Source organism: Natator depressus, chromosome 2, assembly GCF_965152275.1.
Source record: "Natator depressus isolate rNatDep1 chromosome 2, rNatDep2.hap1, whole genome shotgun sequence".
In the NCBI taxonomy this organism is placed as follows: domain Eukaryota; kingdom Metazoa; phylum Chordata; order Testudines; family Cheloniidae; genus Natator; species Natator depressus.
In genome coordinates, this window is record NC_134235.1 from 47,720,814 (window position 1) to 47,742,412 (window position 21,599).

Sequence of the window (21,599 nt, forward strand, 5' to 3'; positions counted from 1 at the left end):
CCTGGAATTTAAACTATGGGGAATCAAACTCATTTGTGATTTTAATACAGAACTTCTTTAATATGATCCAACATAATCCCCCTTGGGATTAAATGTTTTTAAATTGTGGCTACAGCAGGTCAGTCAAAATCAGGAGAATAGAAAAAAAAATTCTGGATTATTTTTGTTTGTTTGTTTGTTTTTTGTTTGTTTTTGTAACAAAATAGCAGATGAGAGTTGTAATAAAAAAAAATTAAAAAAAGACAGTGCCCTTCTGAAGCAACAGCAGGGGTGAGGTGCACAAAACAAAAAGAAGCAATGTTAGAAACACTGAGTCTTAAAATGGCTCTGAGTAATCAGACTGTCACTTTGATAAAGGTACATGAAAACTCTGTAAGCAAAAAAAGAAATAGTTACACCTTATGTAAAAATTGATATGGATAATGTTATAGAAGTTAAACTATGGAAGGAATGTGCATTTGCCCCAGAACATGTGCAGGGTATATTGTAGAAGGGGCAAAAGAAATGCAAACATACCATGCTACTTAATTAAAATGCTATTAGGGCTCCAAAGGGAGCCACAATAGGTTGGGTTTTCTTTTTCAGATTGCTGTGTGTTTTGGAAGCAGAAGTTAAAAGTAATCAAAACTCTGGTGAAAGTTGATTGTGTCCCTTTTAAGATAGTCTCTGAGCTGCTGATGGCTTTAATTCCAAAAGCAGGAAGTGTCCGTGAAAATGCAAATTACCTAAATGATAAAGGAAGGAAAGAACTAGCAGCACAAAGGAGCTGCAGATAAAGGACACACCTGGTCATCAAACAAATTGTCTAAATAAAAGGCATGGGATAACAAGATAATTTTAATAAATTTAATGATAATAAGCATCCCTGTAACAACGTATAGTGTGTATGATTTTTGGAAAAACCCTTTAAGGTCGTATGGTAATGATGCTTCTCAGTTATTACCTGTAAATAAAACTTAAAGCTTAACACAGCAGGAAAAACATTATAAACTTGGTCTGCTGTATAAGAAGTAAAACTCATGGATTTAATGACTAAACAGTGGGATAATTTCCCCATAACCCTTAAAAGATAAAAGCCATTGAAACCTGGCCTGCCTATAGAACAAAAACAGGAAAATGTGGGGGCAATTCCTCCGTTTTGCCTACAATCAGCAAGGGTATTTGTAAAAGAAATATTTTAAGCAATAATCTGCCACCCCAAAAGGGGTAGAAACATGTTCGTTTTGTCTTTCAGAAAATCAGGAAAAGCTGATGCCAGCTGAAAAGCAACCCAATACCATGAATCTACTGTCACAATAGAAATTGTGTTTTGTGTTCTATGTTTTGTCTTGTCTTGTTGCTAGCACTGTTGTGTGTTTAAATATATATATATATACTGAAGACCTGCAGGTACTTAAAAATAAATTAAGCTCTCTGTCCCAGCTACAGGACAGCCTGATATAAAAACAAGTACATACCAATGTAGACTTGGTCCAAATTGGTCTGGGTAACCTAAAAGGCCGATGGAATCTTTGGTAATGGCTTAATACTACCACATGGCTTATCCATTAAAAAAAAAAAATTAGAAATAGGAAACTACACAGCCATAGCTATGGGATGCACTGAAATGCAGATACTTGCCCTAGCTACTTTGGAACACAAAATGTTCTGGGTCATATTGGGAAATATTAAGGGTTTGATGCATTTGTTAAAAAAGAAAGAGATCATTGTTTGACACTTATCAATGTGAATGGATGCAGTGTGTTTCCAGTATTGTAAACCAGACTTGTTAATGGGAGAAATTGTTGTCAAAATTGCACACCAACAGTCCCTGGAGGCAAAGGTATTGAAGGTTAACCCACTCCCCATATTACACATGGGATCCTTCTGGCTACCCTGGACCTTGAGCCAGTGGGCTGGGCAGGGAGGGAAGCTATTGGACACTAGAGGTTGTACCGAATGGACTCCTCAAAAGTGGGTGTGCCTCACCTTGCCTGTTGCCCCAGAACCTTGTCGTAAAGATACATCACTAGGATCATGTATGTGGCATGAATTGGAATCACAAACTCAAATTGCCTCACAGTACCTTCTCTTGAATAGGCTACATAGAAAGTGACACTGATGATTATAAATCTTAGTGTCAAAAGGAGGATTATGTTGGATCATATTAAAGAAGTTCTGTATTAAAATCACAAATGAGTTTGATTCCCCATAGTTTAAATTCCAGGGTATTACTAATTAAGAGGTCTCTTGGTTTTTGGTACTGTTTCTCTCCCTCTATGTGTGAAACTTGCAAGCTGCTAATTGTGTTAGTACCTTCTCAGACAGAGTCTGTTCTCAAAGCAATTCACAGAGAGAGAGAGACTCAAAGCAATACTCTAACAACAAAAACAGCACCCAGAGACTCCCTGCCCTTTTGTTGTATTAACAATTGTGATTAAAATAGAAATAGAGGATGTCTGTGGATGGATGCTTGGTGTGGATAATAACTGAATGATCAGGGAGGTGCCAGCCTAAGAATCCAGTGTCCATCGGCTGAAGAAGGCGTCAAGTGGAAATAACCAGAGGACCCCTGGAGGGCAGACTGGAATCCACCCAACAGCCTCAAGAATGGGAGAACCAAAGAACAAGACAACATCTAGCAGCACGGAGCCGTCAGGAATGTGCTATCTGCTGACTGATTCAGCAACAGCATGATGAAGCAATTCCCATAGACTGGCATAGGAAGAAATTCCTATAAAAATAGACTCTAAAAAGTGAGAACTTTGGGGTCTGATTCTGCAAACCAACTTCCAGGAGCATCAGATGAGCATCTGACAAGGCCCTGGTCCCTCCTCATGTCCAGGCCACCTGGCCAGTGGCTTGGCATGAGCAACTCTAAGGCTGGTAACTATGATAACAACCTTGCAGAACCTGTGTGTGTGTGTGTGTGTGTGTGTGTGTGTGAATGAATGTGTGAATAAATATGAGATTGAATGGAATGTTATAGCTGTAACTAACTGCTTACTATGATTCTTTCTATATTCACAATAAATGTTGTATTTTGCCTTTTTCCCTTTAATAAGATCCTGCTGGTTTTTACTTTATTGGTATAACAGGGGAGCATGGAAATATTTGCACCTGGGGGGAGATAAAAAAGGAGAGTAAAATTTAAGATGACACATTTCTGAGAACAAAAGGGAGACTCTTTTACAGTGAATCAAGCAATTCACAGCACATGTGCTTTAGGGACAAGGTCACATTTTGCCTTTTATATTGAGTGTCTGCCAGTATGGTGACACATCGCACATGGCTGGGCAACAGAATTCGGTTTCCAGGCAGCCATGGTAAGCCTTTTGGTATGTGGGGTTGGCTTCTTCCGCCTTCATAACATGTGGGAATGGTTTCAAACTGCAGTGCCACCCTTTCCCATAGCAAGCAATGCTGGTTGGGCTTCACATTTAAAAGGAGGGGCTGTGGTTTTTGGGTTTATGTGCAGCACACATCTCATTTACAAACCAGATTTCAGTCCTGTTCCCTCCACCCACTTTTGATTTTGATGATAAATATCTATTCACAGTCACAGAGTGGAGAAAAGAGAGATTTGTTCAAATGTATTGTTAAGAAAACAAGCTCGGATAGATACAGGAATACTTTTTTTATGGTGCTGCCTAAATCTAATATCTTCCAGTTGTGGCACCTTAGAGACTAACCAATTTATTTGAACATGAGCTTTCGTGAGCTACAGCTCACTTCATCGGATGCATACTGTGGAAATTGCAGAAGACATTATATACACAGACACCATGAAACAATACCTCCTCCCACCCCACTCTCCTGCTGGTAATAGCTTATCTAAAGTGATCATCAAGTTGGGCCATTTCCAGCACAAATCCAGGTTTTCTCACCCTCTGCCCCCCCACAGACAAACTCACTCTCTTGCTGGTAATAGCCCATCAAAAGTGACCACTGTCTTCACAATGTGTATGATAATCAAGGTGGGCCATTTCCTGCAAAAATCCAGGTTCTCTCACCCCCTCGCCCCCCTCCAAAAACCACACACACAAACTCACTCTCCTGCTGGTAATAGCCTATCCAAAGTGACCACTCTCCTTACAACCTGCATGAAAATCAAAGAAGTGGCCCACCTTGATTGTCATGCACAGTGTGGGGAGAGTGGTCAGTTTGGATGAGCTATTGCCAGCAGGAGAGTGAGTTTGTGTGTGTGTGTGTGGGGGGGTGAGAACACCTAGATTTGTGCTGGAAATGGCCCACCTTGATTATCATGCACATTGTAGGGGGAGTGGTCACTTCAGATGAGCTATTACCAGCAGGAGAGTGAGTTTGTGTGTGTATGGGGGTGGGGGAGTGAGAAAACCTGGATTTGTGCTGGAAATGGCCCACTTTGATTTTCATGCAGGTTGTAAGGAGAGTGGTCACTTTGGATAGGCTATTACCAGCAGGAGAGTGAGTTTGTGTGTGTGGTTTTTGGAGGGGGGTGAGGGGGTGAGAGAACCTGGATTTCTGCAGGAAATGGCCCACCTTGATTATCATACACATTGTGAAGACAGTGGTCACTTTTGATGGGCTATTACCAGCAAGAGAGTGAGTTTGTCTGTGGGGGGGCGGAGGGTGAGAAAACCTGGATTTGTGCTGGAAATGGCCCAACTTGATGATCACTTTAGATAAGCTATTACCAGCAGGAGAGTGGGGTGGGAGGAGGTATTGTTTCATGGTGTCTGTGTATATAATGTCTTCTGCAATTTCCACAGTATGCATCCGATGAAGTGAGCTGTAGCTCACGAAAGCTCATGCTCAAATAAATTGGTTAGTCTCTAAGGTGCCACAAGTCCTCCTTTTCTTTTTGCGAATACAGACTAACACGGCTGTTACTCTGAAACCTATCTTCCAGTTGTTACTTTTGACCCCAATTCAGCAAAACATTTGTTTGATTTCAAGAATATGAGTAAGTCCATCCCTGTTCAGCAAAGCACTTTATCATCTCTTAAGCATGAAAGTATATGCTTTAAGTTAAGCATGTGCTTAAGTACTTTTGTTTTGAGGCTTTTGTGTGGAACTTCCACTGAAGTTAATGGACCAAATCCCACCCTCAGATAAGCGAATGCATTTCCTCTACAGTCAATGGGACTTATGTGTGTGCACTGAGGCCAGAATTTGGCCCACTTGGAGTTTTCAGTGTGGACACATGGCAGACAGATCCTTGGTAGATGCACTGCTTTCCCACTAAAATTAGTCTTCTGTGAAAAAGGAATTTATGCACATTTTCGCAAGTAGCATGTAGAATTGTGTAAGGTTCTAGCTTCTCTGATCAGAAAGCATGAAGGAATTGTACAGAGCCTATCCTTGTGGCTCCTACCACAGGCTGGGGCTTAATAGTTACAATATATCCCAGTCTCTTAATGACAGAAATCTGCATTTTTTCTCAGACAGGTTAGTGTACAATGTTATTTTGAGTGATCTGTCCCCTCTCAGCTATATGGTCACATGTTCCTTCCCTTGGTGTGTGCTTCAGATAGAGATATACCAGCCAGCACCTACCTGGAAGAATGACTGTGGCTTCCTTAACAAAACCCAGAGTGAAATGTCAGTCTGGACAATGAACTGCAAACACAGTTCTTTGCAAACTGCATTTTTAAGGAAATTAATGCAAAACCCTTTATTCGTAAAGTGAAAAATGACAGCAGGTGAGAACTTGATGAGACTATTTGAATGTTTTTGCCTCTGACTGATAACAGGAGGTAGCATTCCATGTGTGTGCATAATTTTCTGTTTGTTAAAGGCACACACTTACTAGGCCAGCTTCCTCTTTAATTAATCCCATGATAACCAGGTTTACATTTCTCAACCTCAGCTCCACACCAAGCTAGAAACTGGACAAAAACAAATAATTCTTCTGCAGCCTACTTGCAAAGGGTTGTAGCTACTGGATCTACACAGCCAATCACATCACACCCTTCCTGCACCCCTCCCCACCCCAGTGGCTATACAGAATTGAACCAGACCTCAGCTTGTCTGAGCAGGGGCTGACAAGTACCACATTTGCACAGACAATACTTTGTGAGTCTGTCCTTGAGTGTTAAAGGCCAGGGGCAGTGTATTTCTGGGTTTCATGGACCTCCAAGCCTCCACACCTGGAATAATAGAAGAAGGGCCTGGCATCCTCTGGTGAGGTGTGGACTTGCTGGCCATCTCCAGAAGTACTTTGAGGTGGGAGATGGCCTTCCGGTGCCGATTCTGGAGGGCTAGATTAATAGGGGCCCAAGTCAAATTCCACTGAAGACACTGGAAGTCTTTCCATTGACTTTAATGTGTGCAGTGTAGTTGTACCTGTGTCGGTCCCAGGATATTAGGCAGACAAGGTGGGTGACGTAATACTTTTATTGGACCAACTTCTGTTGACTTTAATGGGAGTTTGGATCTAGCCCAGATCATTGACATCTCCTTTCCATGCCATAGTAAGAGAGAATGGGTGGAACTTGGGTACTGATTGCATCTCCCTGTAGGGGAAATGCTCCTCTCAAGATAGTATTGATCCAATAGGGTTGTGCAGAGAGGAAATTGGCGTCCTGAGAATTATTTGCTATTTTCAAAGCCCCCAGATTTTCCATTTGTCCTTTTGAAAAAGTCAGTTTATATTTTCATTTACACTTAATTTAAAATACCATGTAGATCCCACCCTCTAGCATACAGAAAAGAATGCTGAACATGTTCCTTTATGAAATTGCTGACTGTGAGCAAAATTAATTCCCCCTTTAGTTTGCTGGTTTTGAAGGTTTCATGTGGGTGGAGAGAAAAGGGGTCTGCATTCAAAATGCAGATCTCACATGCCCAACTCTGGCTGTTTGATAGCTATGCAATCAGACCATGTAGGAATTATTTATTTATTCAGAAGGAGCTGTTTGCAAGGCGTTCCTGTAATTTTCCTTTAAAAAAATTGCTTACAAAATAAAGGTTAGGCTGCAACTGTAAAAGTGGGGTTGGACGAAAGACCCAGTTTTAAGGACCCAGAGACTACAGATGGAAGAAATGGAATTTGATTATGTTATTTTTTGCAAAACAAATATTTATAAGACTAGAATGTAGTGTACATTGCAATCATGGTTATCACTGAAATTTAAAATGGAAAATACTTCCTTAAAATGGCAACCTTGGCACTGAACCCTCTAATTAAATCTGGAGATAAGTAAAGCAGTATGTGCAAAGGTGATACAAAATGGAAATGTACAGAATATTTCAACAAAGTTATGAACCAGTGTGATGTGGTATTATCAAAAGGAGTCTTCTATTTAGGTGCTTATGCAAATATTTATGTGGCCCGCAAGTCCTATCTCAGCACCTAGTGAATGTGACTCAAATTAGTGTATTTTACATGCATGGCTTTCTGCTATATTACATATATTTTGCCCTATAATTGGATTAATGTTAAGGACCAAACTCTCCTCCCAGTTCCTCTGGTGCAACACTATTGAAATACACTAAAACCTACCAAGAGCGACAACTCATGGGAGTTAGCAAAAGTGGTCACTTGTAAGAGGTGGTCTCTCTTCAAAAGTTTGCCCACCGGAGATCGGAGGTGTTCCATGCCATCTGCAAGAAGTTGCTTGTGACAGGTGGTCTCTCTTCAGAGGTGTTCCCAAAGGCAGGTTTTACTGAAACTGAAAACAGTGTAATTGAGAGGAAATTTGGACCCTTAGGCTGGGCAAGCTGCTATAGCTAAGCTGAATGACAGGGTTAAAGGAAAAAGCCATTAGACGGGGTTTCTCTGAAGACTGAAATGTGAACAGGTTGCCTTACCATTTCTCACTATGTTTACAATCTTTTTCTGCAGTAGTTCATTGGTCTAATGCCTTTTCCATTTTCATTTGCTGTTAAAAAAAGTAAATCTGAATTTGAATGACAGAGCACAGAGATCTGGAAGGCTAACTTGTAGACAAATACAATGGCCTGGAAATCAAAATAGAGATTATTGTAATGATCAGTGAATTATAGTGCAGAATCTTGGATGGATGGCAAATCCAGAAATATTTAACTGTTTTTTAATTTACTAAATTAATTTAATAATTAATATCTAGTAATTTCAGTATTTAGGGCAACGTTTCTCAAATGCAGTCAGTGGCAAAGTGGGGCGGGGCTAAGGCAGGCTGCCAACCTGTCCTGACACCGTGCTGCACGCACCCCTGAGGCAGCTAGCCAGTCCAGCACAAGTAGGAGGGGGTCCAGGAGGCTCCATGGGCTGCTGTCATCCTCAGGCACCGCCCCCACAGCTCTGAGCCAGTTCTCGGGGTGGGGGCAACATGCGGAACCCCATTGGCCCCTTCCACCCACCTAGGAGCCAGACCTGCTGTCCGCTTCTGGGGCTCAGAGCGGTGACAGGACAGGTAGGGACTAGCCTGCCTTAGCCCCGCAGCACTGCCAACCGGACTTTTAATGGCCTGGTCGGCGGTACTGACCGGAGCCACCAGGGTCCCTTTTCGACCGGGTGTTCCGATCAAAAAATGGATACCTGATCACCCTACTCTGGCCGTGTGGCAACAGGAGTAGCCCTGGGCGCTGACCCAGAGCTCGAGCTTTGTGGTATCGGGCTCTGATCCCTGGCTCCAGCCACGTAGTTCCTGTCCCCAGCTCCGGTTTCTGGCTGCAGACACTGAGCCCCGCCCTGGCTGCATGGCAGCAGACACCCGGCCCTGGCTCTGGCCATGCAACAGTGGGCCTCATCACCCACCCCCAAGCCATAGAAAATTGTGGAAAAGTAATAATGGGCCTTATTATTTGCGGTAATAAAGTCCATTATAACTTTTCCATGATTTTCCACTGTCAGCTGCTCAGGGCTGAGAGAGCTGGCTCCTGCTGTTGGCCACAGGGCTGAGAGTAGGGGCTTCCGCTGTTGGCAGCCAGGGGCTGACAGTGGCCACCTGGGGCTGACAGCAGAGGCTCCTGCTCTGAGCCCCAGGGTGGCTGGGGCTCCCGCTGTCAGTCCCGTGCATGGTGGGGCTCCTGCTGTCTAAATTGCAGCCAAAGCCTCATATTGCAAAATCCATGATTTCTGCAATATCACAAGTTAAGTAGGGCCTTCATTATGAACCATACATTGTGATTTAAGGGTCATAATTGGTTTTCTTGGTAATTCAGTACACAACATTTGTAGTACCAAGTATTATCTTGATGAATATTTATATGGCTAAAACAATGAATCGAGAGACAGCATCAGCTAGTGGCTATAGCCTGGAGTGGGATCAGAAGAGCTGGGCTCTATTAAAAGCTCTGCCATTTTCCTGGTGTTTGACTGTAGCTTAACTTCTCTTTGTCTCAGTTTTCCCATGTATAAAATGGGGACAATGAGTTACCCTTCTTTGTGAAGTGGTCTGAAATCTACAGGTGAAAAGCTCTAGATGCCAATATGGTATAAGAGCTAAGTTTTGTTATTGTGAGTGTTTGAAACCACAACCCTGGACATCCTTATTTGTCTGAATAATAACTAATAAACCAGGAGTGAAAACAGGACCCCACTGAAATCAATGGCAAAAACCCGATTGACTTCCATGGGACCAGGATTTTCACTCAATATATTTGTCTGAAGATCTGGGGTGGACTCTTGGCTCCACTGGAGTTTTGCCATTGACTTTGGTGGCATTAGGATTTCACCCAATATCTCTTAAGAATACTGGGGTGTGGGGTTTGTCAAACTGGCATAGCTCTTCAGTGCATATAGCCTAGTATTTTGCTTCTAGCAGTTTCCAAAACCACTGACTTCAGAGGAAAGTGAAATCTAGCCAATTGTGCAATATTAGAAATGGAGGAGTAAATTCCTTCCTGATCCCTACATTGATCAGCTCAGGCCTGAAGCGCTGCTTGCATTTTGATTTTATCTTATCATAGAAGCATTTAGAATTTAGCATAACTTGATTCCTCACTTCACTGACTGCCGTGTTTTATCCATAATAATCAATAGTCTTTTTTAAACAGTCAGCCCGCCACCAACAGTACGTTTCTGCATAACTACCACATAAGCACACCGTAAATTCTAGGAAGATGTTTTGTTAGATTGTGGCTATTGAAATGCGAAGTACAGCTTTGAAAATAAACATGCTTGTGCTTTGCATTGCTCAGTTGGCAAACCTGTTGTGCGATAAGCCTTAGAAGTGCTCTTTTATGTAATCTTTAGTTAATCTCATTTCAACCCCAGGCCGTGATACTTCACTTGTTTTAATGTGACTAGCTTTTGAAGAAAGTAGGCATTCATTTTATCTGGCTCAAGCTTAAAGACCATTTAGCTATTTTACTTGGTCCCCATCACTGACCTATCAACAGACCTCACCAACATTAATGGATTTTGCCTCAAACACCTTGCTGAGATAGATAAGCACTGTGTTCCTCATTTTAGAGATGGGGAGACATTAAGGGCTGTATTCTGCTATCCTTACTCACAAAGCCAAAATGGCTACAGGACATCATCAGTGGGCAGAAACAACCCTTCTGTCTGTACAGGTGGGAACCAATCAGTTGGTCTGCTCTGATTCCAGTAATTCAATGACAGCAGGAGAGGATGGGTCTATGCAATGCTGTGTGTGTTTACTCTGCAAGGCAGAAAGGGCTTCCATGTAAGGATGAATATCTCTAGGAATGTCAGACCTAAAATTCATCCCCATGTTTTATTTATCTAACAGATTCTTAGCACAACATGAATGCTGACAAATGGGCAGATATCAATGATGCTTTTTTTGATCTGCCAGCTTCAGTAAACTGGTCATATTGATTAGTTTTTCTTTGCAAGTAAATAGTGCTATTGATAGGAGTTATATTGGTGGATCTGGAGACAGAAATCCTCTCTTCACAGCACATGAATAACATGGGCAAGAGCAGATTCCGCACTCCACCAGTGTTCCTCAAACCTGATCTAAAGGGATCACTTGCTTGATAGTTCAGTTCCCATAGTCATTCAGGGCCTGATCCTGTTGTGGTTGAAGACAGTGGCAAAACTCCAATGGCTTCAATGGGTTGATCAGACCCTCGGTACTCGGCCTCTTTGCTGACTGCCAGTTGTGAAGTGGATTTTGCAACATAGTTATCTATCCAGTGGGAACCAAATAGTACACTACCAACCCATTTCACACAGGCACCAAACAGCCACCAGATTGTAATGAGCCACAGCTTCTAGCCCTGCTAGACCTGATCCAGAGTTGAAACAGTGATCTAAAGTGACACCATATGAATCTCATTGCCAAAACTCTAAGCTATCCTCTCCACTTCAGGATTTTCTGATCCTGAAATACTTGTGACTCATTCAGGTCTTATGTGTGGATATAACAATTTTATATTAAATATGGTGGAAACAAGGAATAAGCATGGTACAGATGAGAGGCCTTCACCATTAGCTTTACTTTAATTTTCCATGGGTAGTAGTGGAATTCATGGTTAGTCATTATTTTGGTTCATCCATGGAATATAAAAGAGGAAATGGTTAACTGTGAGACTTCATTTGAACTGCTCTTTTCTAAGGTCACAATTTTCTACCCACGCATCACATGATCTACTACTCAGTTTGTTAAATATTTTTTGAAGCGTTCCGTAAAAATGTGTTCTGGAATGACACACAACCTCCTTAACCAAAATAGCAATTTGAATACTGTACTTACAAATGGTCAGAGACTGCCAACAATGAATGCAGTTTTTTACAATACTTAGTTTTCATCTGCACTGCTACTTAGACTAGGTGAGTTCAGACAGCCTCATAGAGCTTCAAAACTAACTTGAAAATAACAGTGGTGGGTGTTCTGTGTGATGTTATATCTCACTAACTTTGATAGCCAGTTAGAGCCCTCAGATCAAACAATCATTGTCATTGGCTGTCAACTGAATTCTCCTGATTGGGCAGATTTAGCTTTTTTAGGGCTGCACAATACTGGATTCCAAAAGGCAGAAGCAACACAAAATACATTAGCTACCTGTGGGTGCTATAAAAACTTCTGCCATCCTTTGACTGGCTTTAAAAACAAGTTCAGGAGGAACTGTATGTCAGCTCTGTTGATTTGGAACATCGTTTTCATTGTATTTCTCATTTGCTATCCATATTTCCCCTATCTGTAAATCTGCATTCAGTCATTTTTGTAATCTGAAACCTGTATCAGATGTAATCTCAACTGCTCCGGCACTCAAATTCACAACCATGGCTGCCTTTCCTTTCAGCTTTATTACTATAATTCCCTCATTTATTTAGTTAATTGATTTATGTAGATTTGTTGAAAGCACCTCTCCCAACCTCTAGGCGCTTGTACATTATTTATAAAACAAAACAAAATGCTATTCACACTATACAAACCTTACTGGTTCCTATATTTTGATGTTCCAAACATTGATTTGTTTCAAATTCAAAAGTATTCTGCTCATCTTCTCATTTGGTAGCGGGAACCATATCCTCAGGGGCATGTGAGCTACATCGGCTCCCCTCCACCCTATCATGGGGTCAGCTGGGAGCCAATTCAGCATACAACACACGTTAGAGTAGCTTCAGAGCCCACAGCCTAGGATTGGTAAAGCATATTGCCCGGCAGCCACACTCCCTCCCAGGGCTGGCATACCCATATGCTGAGCATCCAAGAGCGGGTGGTATAGAGCTGGCTACTGAAGCTTTACCACTCAGTCATCCAGTGATTTTTTTCCAATGCCAGCTGGCTGTGTAAGACTGCTTTCCATCCCCTTGAACTGCCAGAATGGTATAAGGGGGTGGGGGGAGGGGCAAGACCTTGTCCATGGAAGATACTGCTTCAGCATCCAGTTCAAAACCTTCCCTGCTGTAGTCTTCAAAATACTCCATGGATTCTACCCCACCCCATCTTTTCATCTCCCTCTTTTTGTGTTCTCTTGCTCTTGCCTTATGCTTCTCAAGTATTAGACTTATTTCTGTTTGCTTCCTCCTCACCGGGAGTCATTCCCCGATGAACTCTCTGAACCTAAAGGCTTATAATTTATTTTCATATCCTATGTGAAAATCCATTCTTCCTCTTGGCCTGTGACTCTTACCATTCTCTTGAGTAAAACAATCACATCCTGCTCCCTGAGTCACCAAGCTTCCCCAACCTCAGTCACTCTTCCTGAAACTTAGTATGTGTCCCTTTTCCTTCTTACCCTCCCATAGTTGCATATTGTACTATATTTGTATTTGCATATATAGACTACTTTGCATATATAGACTGTAATTGGATATTAAGAATTCTAGGATATTTTTGTATGAGTGATGTAATAGCAGTGGTTACCAGCCTATGATCCATGGACCATGAGCAGGTCACAGAGCATTCACTGGTGTTCCACGGAGAGGTGACTGCTTGGTCATATGATGCTAGCTGCTGCTTCATGTTCCTAGTTGCTAAATCACATAAAAAGAAGCTAAAAATCCATTACCTACTTTTTCATGTGAACAATTGGTGTCATTGAAGGACAAGTTGATTGCCAGTGAGAGTGGCTGTGGTATTTGCAATTAAAAATGAGAGAGAAGGTGGTCTGCAAGACTCTCTGTCTGTTAGGATGTGATCCACACTGTGACAAGATTAAAGAACCCCTGAGCTATGCAAAATTAGATTGCATGAATTCTGTGTAGAAACCTTCTCAGTGTAAGAGGCTAAAGGGGCCCGCCTAGAGAGTCAAGATATCCTGACAGGTTTCAGAGTGGTAGCCGTGTTAGTCTGTATCAGCAAAAACAATGAGGAGTCCTTGTGGCACCTTAGAGACTAACAAATTTATTTGGGCATAAGCTTTCATGGGCTATAACCCACTTCATCAGATGCATGGAGTGGAATATACAGTAGCAGGTATATATACATAGTTTCATACATACATGAAAAGATGGGAGTTGCATTACCAAGTGGGGGGTCAGTCAAACAAGACAATTCAATTTACAGTAGAATATCAAGGGAGAAAAAATCACTTTTGTAGTGGTAATGAGGGTGGCCCATTTCAAACAGTTGACAAGAAGGTGTGAGTAACAGCAGGGGGAAATTAGTATGGGGAAACTGGTTTTTGTAATGAATCATCGACTCTCTGTCTTTATTCAGGCTTAATTTGATGGTGGCCAGTTTGCACCTTCATTACCACTACAAAAGTGATTTTTCCTCCCTTGATATTCTACTGTTAATTGAATTGTCTCATTAGATTGACCCCCCACTTGGTAAGGCAACTCCCATCTTTTCATGTACTATGTATATATACCTGCTACTGTATTTTCCACTCCATGCATCTGATGAAGTGGGTTCTAGCCACTAGTCTCTAAAGTGCCACAAGGACTCCAAGATATCCTGAAAGTCCTGTGGACCTGATCATTCAGACAAGAGCTCAATATGTGGGAGCGTGTGCTATACCCAAATCTTTTAGTCTGTCCTAGAAGTCAATTATGTTTGTGGAAGGTCACCATGGCAGTTTCCTGGCCTATTAAGACTATGCACCAGTTTAAGAAGCTACATATTGTGGAAATATAGATGCAGTAATCCTAGGAGCAAGGCAAGCTACAATTCAGAAAGCTTTACCCAGCTGTGTCACTGTGTTGCCAGTATTCATGCTCTAGGTGTTTCATGCTTCGTTGTGTCTGGATCTTCTGCCATATAAGATCTCACACTGACACAGGGTTAATTAACACACTCTACCTTTATTGGGACTGCTTACAACATGGGTTCTCCAGCTTTACGGCTCCTCAGACAGTTCTCGAGGGAGCATCACTTCCTAAAGTTCCCCCCTGAAAACAGTGTGCTGCCTGCAAGTGTCTATCACTTTCATATTGTTACATCCTTCCTCTTTTAAAGAAATCTGTCAAACACCCCATGAATAACTGATAACATAATCTAACATATTCCGTTCAGATGCTAACCATTCTTGCAGTTATTGTGCTCATCACCTTATCAGTTTGTCTAGCTTTATATACCCATACAACTTGGAAGTCCGTCACACAAAATCCCTCAGATGAGCAGGGCTTTTAACAATCTACCCTCCTCTAGTATGGTATGGTTCACTGGTGCATCCCTGGTGCTGTCTTCCTCCAATCTGGTCAGCCACAGTCTCTGGGCTTGGTGTTGGTGGAATCTCTGTCCAAACACCCTTTTCCTCCTGTCTTTCCTCTGGTATCCCCCTGACATGATCTGCTTACACTTAGGGTAGCACCGTGGACATACAATCTGAACATAAACATCTCAAAAGCCTTTGGAGAAAGCCATTACTCAGTGCACCAAAGTGCTAACAGCAGGTGATGATCCGACTGCAGAGGTATGATGTACAGATCAAGGATTGCCCAGGGAAAGAGTTTGTGTTTGCGGACACCTTAAGCCATGCATACCTACCAGAACCCAGCAAGGGAGGATCCGTACAGGCCGAGGTGGAGACAATAAATATGGTAAAATGTGTACTTATCCCAGAAGAAAGGCTGAGAGAGATACAGAGAGGTACAGAGCAAGACAGAGTACAGTAGGCATTGAAACTCAATCTGGCAAGGATGGCTAGCAAAAAAAGATCAATACCTAAAGAGATAACACCATTCCTTGACATTTTTCCATTCCAAAGAATATTGCTAACAAGTCTCTTTAGTTTGAGCATAGCCCTTCTCTGTCACAGACAATCTTCTGTTGTGAATGCAAGAGGATCATCCTTGCAGCATGGTAGCCCCTAGACCTGGCTCAGGTGTGTCACATTGCAACATCAGGGCTTCCGCTGAAGTATTCAATATGGGAGCTTTCCCAATTATCTCTTTTACTTTCCAGAATGCTTGCTTGGATGGTCTCTCCACTCCCATAAGGTGTATTGACGTGTCAGCTGTCTCAGGATCTCCCAGCTTGCAGATACCTGGGTGCATTCACACTGGTTTTATTTATCACAATACAACTGATGAGAGGCCTGCAAAAACAGGAAGAGTTGCACCTTACCATTGTTCATTTTAAATGTATAAAGGTTTGAATTGAACATCTGAATTTGCTAAGCCACACACAAAAATGATAGGCGATTAAGAGTGAGAAAGCTTCCTGCAACTCTCTTTTAGAACAGCACACAGCGGAAAGGAACATATCGCCTTATGTTACAATCCTGTCTGATTTCCCAAGCTGAGGAGGTTTCAGGACTTGATTAGTACACTTCTAAGGAACACCCGTATGCTGCAGGAAATGGCATTGGTGATTCAGAAGGTGATGTTCATTCTGAGTCAGTTCTGAACTAATGCCAGGACTCCGATTCTGATGAGATATAAAATTGTGTGTGTTAATCATTTCATGGGTCTTTGTGCAAGTATAAGGAGTTTTAGCCTTGCTGTCTTGTCAAATTTTACCTTGAGTAATTAAATTTCCCTTGCCATTTCCATTGGATAAGATGTCCTTCATGTCATATCCTAAGCTACTGTGTGGTGTTATGGGGTGCTGTTTAACTGTTGCCATGTTTCCTCCCAAGAGATAGCTGCTTTTCAGTAGTTGAAGTTATTCCTGTATATAATTTGTGTATCAATTGATAGAGCACTTTGGGATCCTTCAGGATGCTATATAGTGTAAAACAGTGGTATACACTAACACTTTGTTGTAAGAACATTGGTTTATAGCTGCTGTGTCACCCTTCTTGAGTTCATTAATAACAGAACAGACATAATGAAAAAAATGAGAAAAGACATAAGGACAGGAGTGAAATAAAGACAGTATTTGTGTGATGTATGGAGACTAGCTTCCCTACTTTCAGTTTGTATTCTTTAATTCTCTCTTTAACCAGATTTTTTCTTTCTCTTTTATGCGTTCTTTTAACTGCTCTACTTTGTTTAACATGTCTATTCTGTGTCAAAATGTTGGTTGGTTCCTATATGTACAAGAATGGAAGTTTTAGGCTAGTATGGATGTACTATGTTCAATACTGGGGCAGATCCTCAGCTGGCATCAATTGGTGTGGCTCCATTGGCTTCAAGGATTGAAGCCAAAGGAGCTCTGCCAATTTACCCCAGCTGAGATTCTGCCCCAATACGCATGGCCTGAAGAGATGAACAGCTGATCGTAGGAGTTAGACAAAATATACAGGGTAACTACAGCAGAGCAAATAATGCAAAAAACTTTACTCTGAACATTCATTTGCATTTCTTTAAGAGATTTGCTTTGCATGTCCATATCCCTTATGTACTGGCTTTTGGTGAACACAAAGCTGTGTTCTTCAAGGAAAAAAAAGCTTCTGGAAAGTGAATTCTAAAGAGCAGACTTCTGATACATAGACTTAATACAAAAAGAAAAGGAGGACTTGTGGCACCTTAGAGACTAACCAATTTATTTGAGCATAAGCTTTCGTGAGCTACAGCTCACTTCATCGGATGCACGAAAAGCTTATGCTCAAATAAATTGGTTAGTCTCTAAGGTGCCACAAGTACTCCTGTTCCTTTTGTGAATACAGACTAACACGGCTGCTACTCTGAGACTTAATACAGTAAGATTTCCCAAAGATATTGCAGGAAATTGCTGTTTCTGTCACAGTGGGGAGCCACACAATTCATCCTGTTAATAGGTGTTGTGCAGGTTCCCCCACCACCAGGGCCAGCTTCCTGCTTTCTTTAGAATCATAGAATATCAGGGTTGGAAGGGACCTCAGGAGGTCATCTAGTCCAACCCCCTGCTCAAAGCAGGACCAATCCCGAATTTTTGCCCCAGATCCCTAAATGGCCCCCTCAAGGATTGAGCTCACAACCCTGGGTTTAGCAGGCTAATGCTCAAACCACTGAGCTATCCCTTATAATCCCTCTCAATGCAGAGCTCTTCCAGCAATGGCTGCCCAGGCACTACACCTTTGAAAACACTCCCTTGGGTGGCTGTAGAGGCAAAAATGACAGTCCGGGCTTTAATCTTTAAAACTCTTCCAAATGATGCACTGCCCTCAGTGACAGACTCATGCCATACTGGAACCACTAGAGCATTGTCTGGTACTTAGAGCAGGATACTGGACCTGAGAGAATCTTGGTTCAATTTCTGGCTTTGTCCCTGACTCGCTGCTTGACTTTGGGAAAGTCACTCCACCTTTCTGTGCCCCACTCTGCAGGGGAACAGTGAGATTTAATTTGTGTGTGTTTGTAAAGTGCTAAAAGCAACAGCATGATGTGCAGTAGTCATCCCCCCAAAGCCTGAGAAGTACTGAATCCCCACAACTCCCATTAATGTTAGTGAAAGTTGCAAGTTCTCAGCACCCTGTGGAATCCAGATGTTATTTCTTATCCTGACTGTAGGGAAATATTGTGTTGTCTGAAATACTACTGAGTAGTTGGCATTTTAATGGATAGCAGTGAATGCCTTCCATATAAAACTCTTGAGGGCAAAGAAATATTCAGAGAACAGTACAAGAATGATCTGTGATTTAGAAAACACACCATAAAATGACAGGTTTCAGAATAGCAGCCATGTTAGTCTGTATTCGCAAAAAGAAAAGGAGGACTTGTGGCACCTTAGAGACCAATTTATTTGAGCATAAGCTTTCGTGAGCTACACGAAATACAGTTTATTTAGCTTGTCAAAGAGAAGATTAGCAGGTATCTGGATCACAATGTATATCTATCTACAAAGGGAGAAAATATCTGATGCTAGACACTGCATACTGCTGTTTAACCTAGCAGCCAGAGGCATAACAAGATCCAGCGGCTGGAAGTGAATGTTAAGAAATATTAGAACTGGAAATAAAATGCAAATGCTTAGCAGTGAGGGCAATTAATCTTTGGAACAGGTTACCAAGTCAGTTCTCCTTTAAATTAAGACTGGATAAGTTTCTAACATGTATGCCCTAGTTCACAAGTTTGGGCTTGTGCAGGAGATGCTGAGTGAAATTCTATGGCCTGTGTCAAGTGAGAGGGAGAGACGAGATGATCATAATGGTCCATTTGGCCTTAAAATCTATGACTCTATTAATTATTTTTACAGAAAAAGTAATGTATGCAGGTTGAAAGTCTAACTCCTGAGAGTTCCTAGTCTTTTGAGTTAAGGATGTCTCAACATGGTTGAACTAAAGACTAAGTTGTTAGATCAATGCTCTAGTTTCTTGGCTCTCTTTGTTTGAAAAAGGCTTCTTTTGTTTCTAGGGCTGTTCCTGCCTCACACACTGCCACAGGGGATGTGAAAAAGAATTCTGAAGGTCAGCAAAACAACATCAAAAGTACAAAGTCACCACTAGGTTCCAAAAGCTACATTCTGAACTCCAGCACTTTTCAGCTCTTCAGAAAGAAGGAAAAACGTTGATAAATAGCCAAAAAGGCAAACTGGTTAAAACTTTTTTGCGTGGATTCTGTACTACTGAAAGTTGCTTTGTAAAGCTAAATTGGCAGAATGAATGTGTATACATGCATGTCCATGTAGTTTCCTTGAGACTGTATGTCTTGGGCAGCTATTATGGATGAGTTATTCCACTTCAGAGACGGAATACATTTTGCATCTGATTGGAATTTACTCTCAGTCAGATTGTAGGATTCAGAATAAAAATGCAATAAATAATAAATGCATACCACAGTTTTTATGGTCAAAGCATGCTCCCTTTTTCAAAGTCTTGGGCTGCAGTCTGAATGTTATATGCAACTGACAAATCCCTTTTTAGATGGGAGCATGGAAGAATCTGAAGTAAGACTATTTCCACAAAGAAACTTGAGTTAAGTCATCATTCCTGCCATGGGTATCAGAGCTGCCCTGTGGATCACATGACATATAGTTTACACATGGTAAAGTGTAAATATATTTCTGTTAAATATGCTTCTTTTTCCAGCAGGGATTTCCTGCTTACATACAGTGTTTTTTTGTATTGTTTCAGACATACCTGTGCTGGCTAACTGGTATTTTGAAATAAATGGAAACTGATGTGATTATTTTGTGTTATTTTCGCAAATCAAATATGCATAATTTAAAAATATTGTGAGCAGAATTTTTTTATTTTTTGGAGGAGAATTCCCCCAGGAGTGTGCTATTCCTCTGGAAACCCTGCCATGCAGTGGACTAGTAATGATATCTGACTACAGCTTTGTTATGGTACGAAAGGGACACTCTCCATTCACTTAGCCCTGAATTCAGATTTTGTAAACAAAAGAAAAGTTTGATAAAGCCCAATATGCACATAAATTCAATTAAACTTTTAAAAATCATCACATCTGCAACATCTTTGAGAACTGGAGCCCAACAGCACTGAACTAGTGCATTAGCAGATCACACCAGTCTTGTCGCACTGTCCAAGCTCAGTGAAATTAAACACAAAAGTATAAATACCATCAAGCAAATTCTTATCATATAATTCTTTGCTTTAATAACTTAGGGTGAAATCAATAGGAGTTGCAGGTGCTCATCATCTCTCTGGATTGTGGCCCGTAAGGTATCGATAGTAACTCTCTATGGGCCAGATTCTGTCTGGCCTTGGGAGATGGGGAGTGTGCAAGGAGCCTTCCTATCCCCTTGCATGGCCCATGTAAAGGCCAGGCAGATTTGTCACCCTGGCTACACTCAGGGAAGTGCAGGAACTGTTCTATCTAGTCCTCTAGGGAACTGCAAGTTCCAAAATGAGCAGGGAAGGTTGAGTGGAAGGTAGACCCAACTCCACCATCAGAGCTGGCTGGGTGCGGAATGGGGAGTAAGCTGCCGTGCAAGGGGCTGCGTGCAGCCTCTGCATGCCCAAGAGCTTGAAGAGCCATTCTTGGTGCAAAATGTCTCCCACCTGCCCCCTGGAGCAATTCAGCTTCACATCATCTCTTACCAAGAGCCTGTGTCTAAAAGGCACAATTGAGTCCTATTTGATTTTTATCTTCACAGCGTTCCTTTAAATGAATGGGGGCAGAACGTAACATATCTCAATAGATACTGTGTGACTAGGCACCTCTCATTTACAAAGCCTGGGGCCTTGGTACACAGTATGCCTGATTCTCATTTCCACTCTGGCCATGTATATGGCTGTAAAGTTTACACTCGATTTAAGGCAAGGGGCCTTACATGGATGCATATGTTTTAAGGCCAAAAGGGACCATTAGAACATCTAGTCTGACCTCCTGTATAACAGGACATAAAACTTCACCCAGTTACCCCTGCCTTGTGTTTGGCTAAAGTATATCTGCCAGAAAGGCATCCAGCCTTCAGAAAGACACTATTGTTCCCCACATTCTTCCAGAGACTGTCCCCTCAACCCTGCACTTTCCTCTTAGGACGTAGGCCCAGAAAAGTTCTCTCTACCCAACAGCAGTACTATACTATGAGAATGAGTAAGAAACCCTGATTTAATATAAGTGTATAAGGCTAAGGGCATCACAGCTGTTATATACAAGCAACCACAGATCTGCCAACAGTCATGGGTTTCACAGAATCTCCTGCTTTGACCCCCCAAAGCCTCTGGTTCCAGTTGAAGCCCATCCCACAGAACTGGCTGAGCTTGGCTCCCCACTCTGGGCTTGGCTCCCCACTTGGCTCCCCACTCCCCACTGTTGCAACCCAGCCCCTGACACTCAGGTTTGGCACATCCACTTCTCTGTCTCCATTTGTGGAGGGGAATATGTGCCTAATTTGTGAGAAGGGCATTGCAATCTAGCACACAGGGTTGCAACACCACTCACTCAAATTTGGCCCATTCATCCCTCGGTTTCCATCTACAGTGAAGTAATCATTATTACTGAAGTAATTAAAAATAGC

The 21,599-nt window shown here is 41.9% G+C and overlaps 1 long non-coding RNA gene across 1 annotated transcript in view; it reads left to right on the forward strand.

Moving 5' to 3' along the window:
- Positions 1–19,150, forward strand: part of LOC141981336 (uncharacterized) — a 148,036-nt gene extending 128,886 nt beyond the window's left edge. Inside the window, exon 4 of the long non-coding RNA XR_012637740.1 lies at positions 19,028–19,150. This is a non-coding gene — a long non-coding RNA (uncharacterized LOC141981336). The remainder of the gene's footprint in view (positions 1–19,027) is intronic.
- Positions 19,151–21,599: the final 2,449 nt, after the last annotated feature.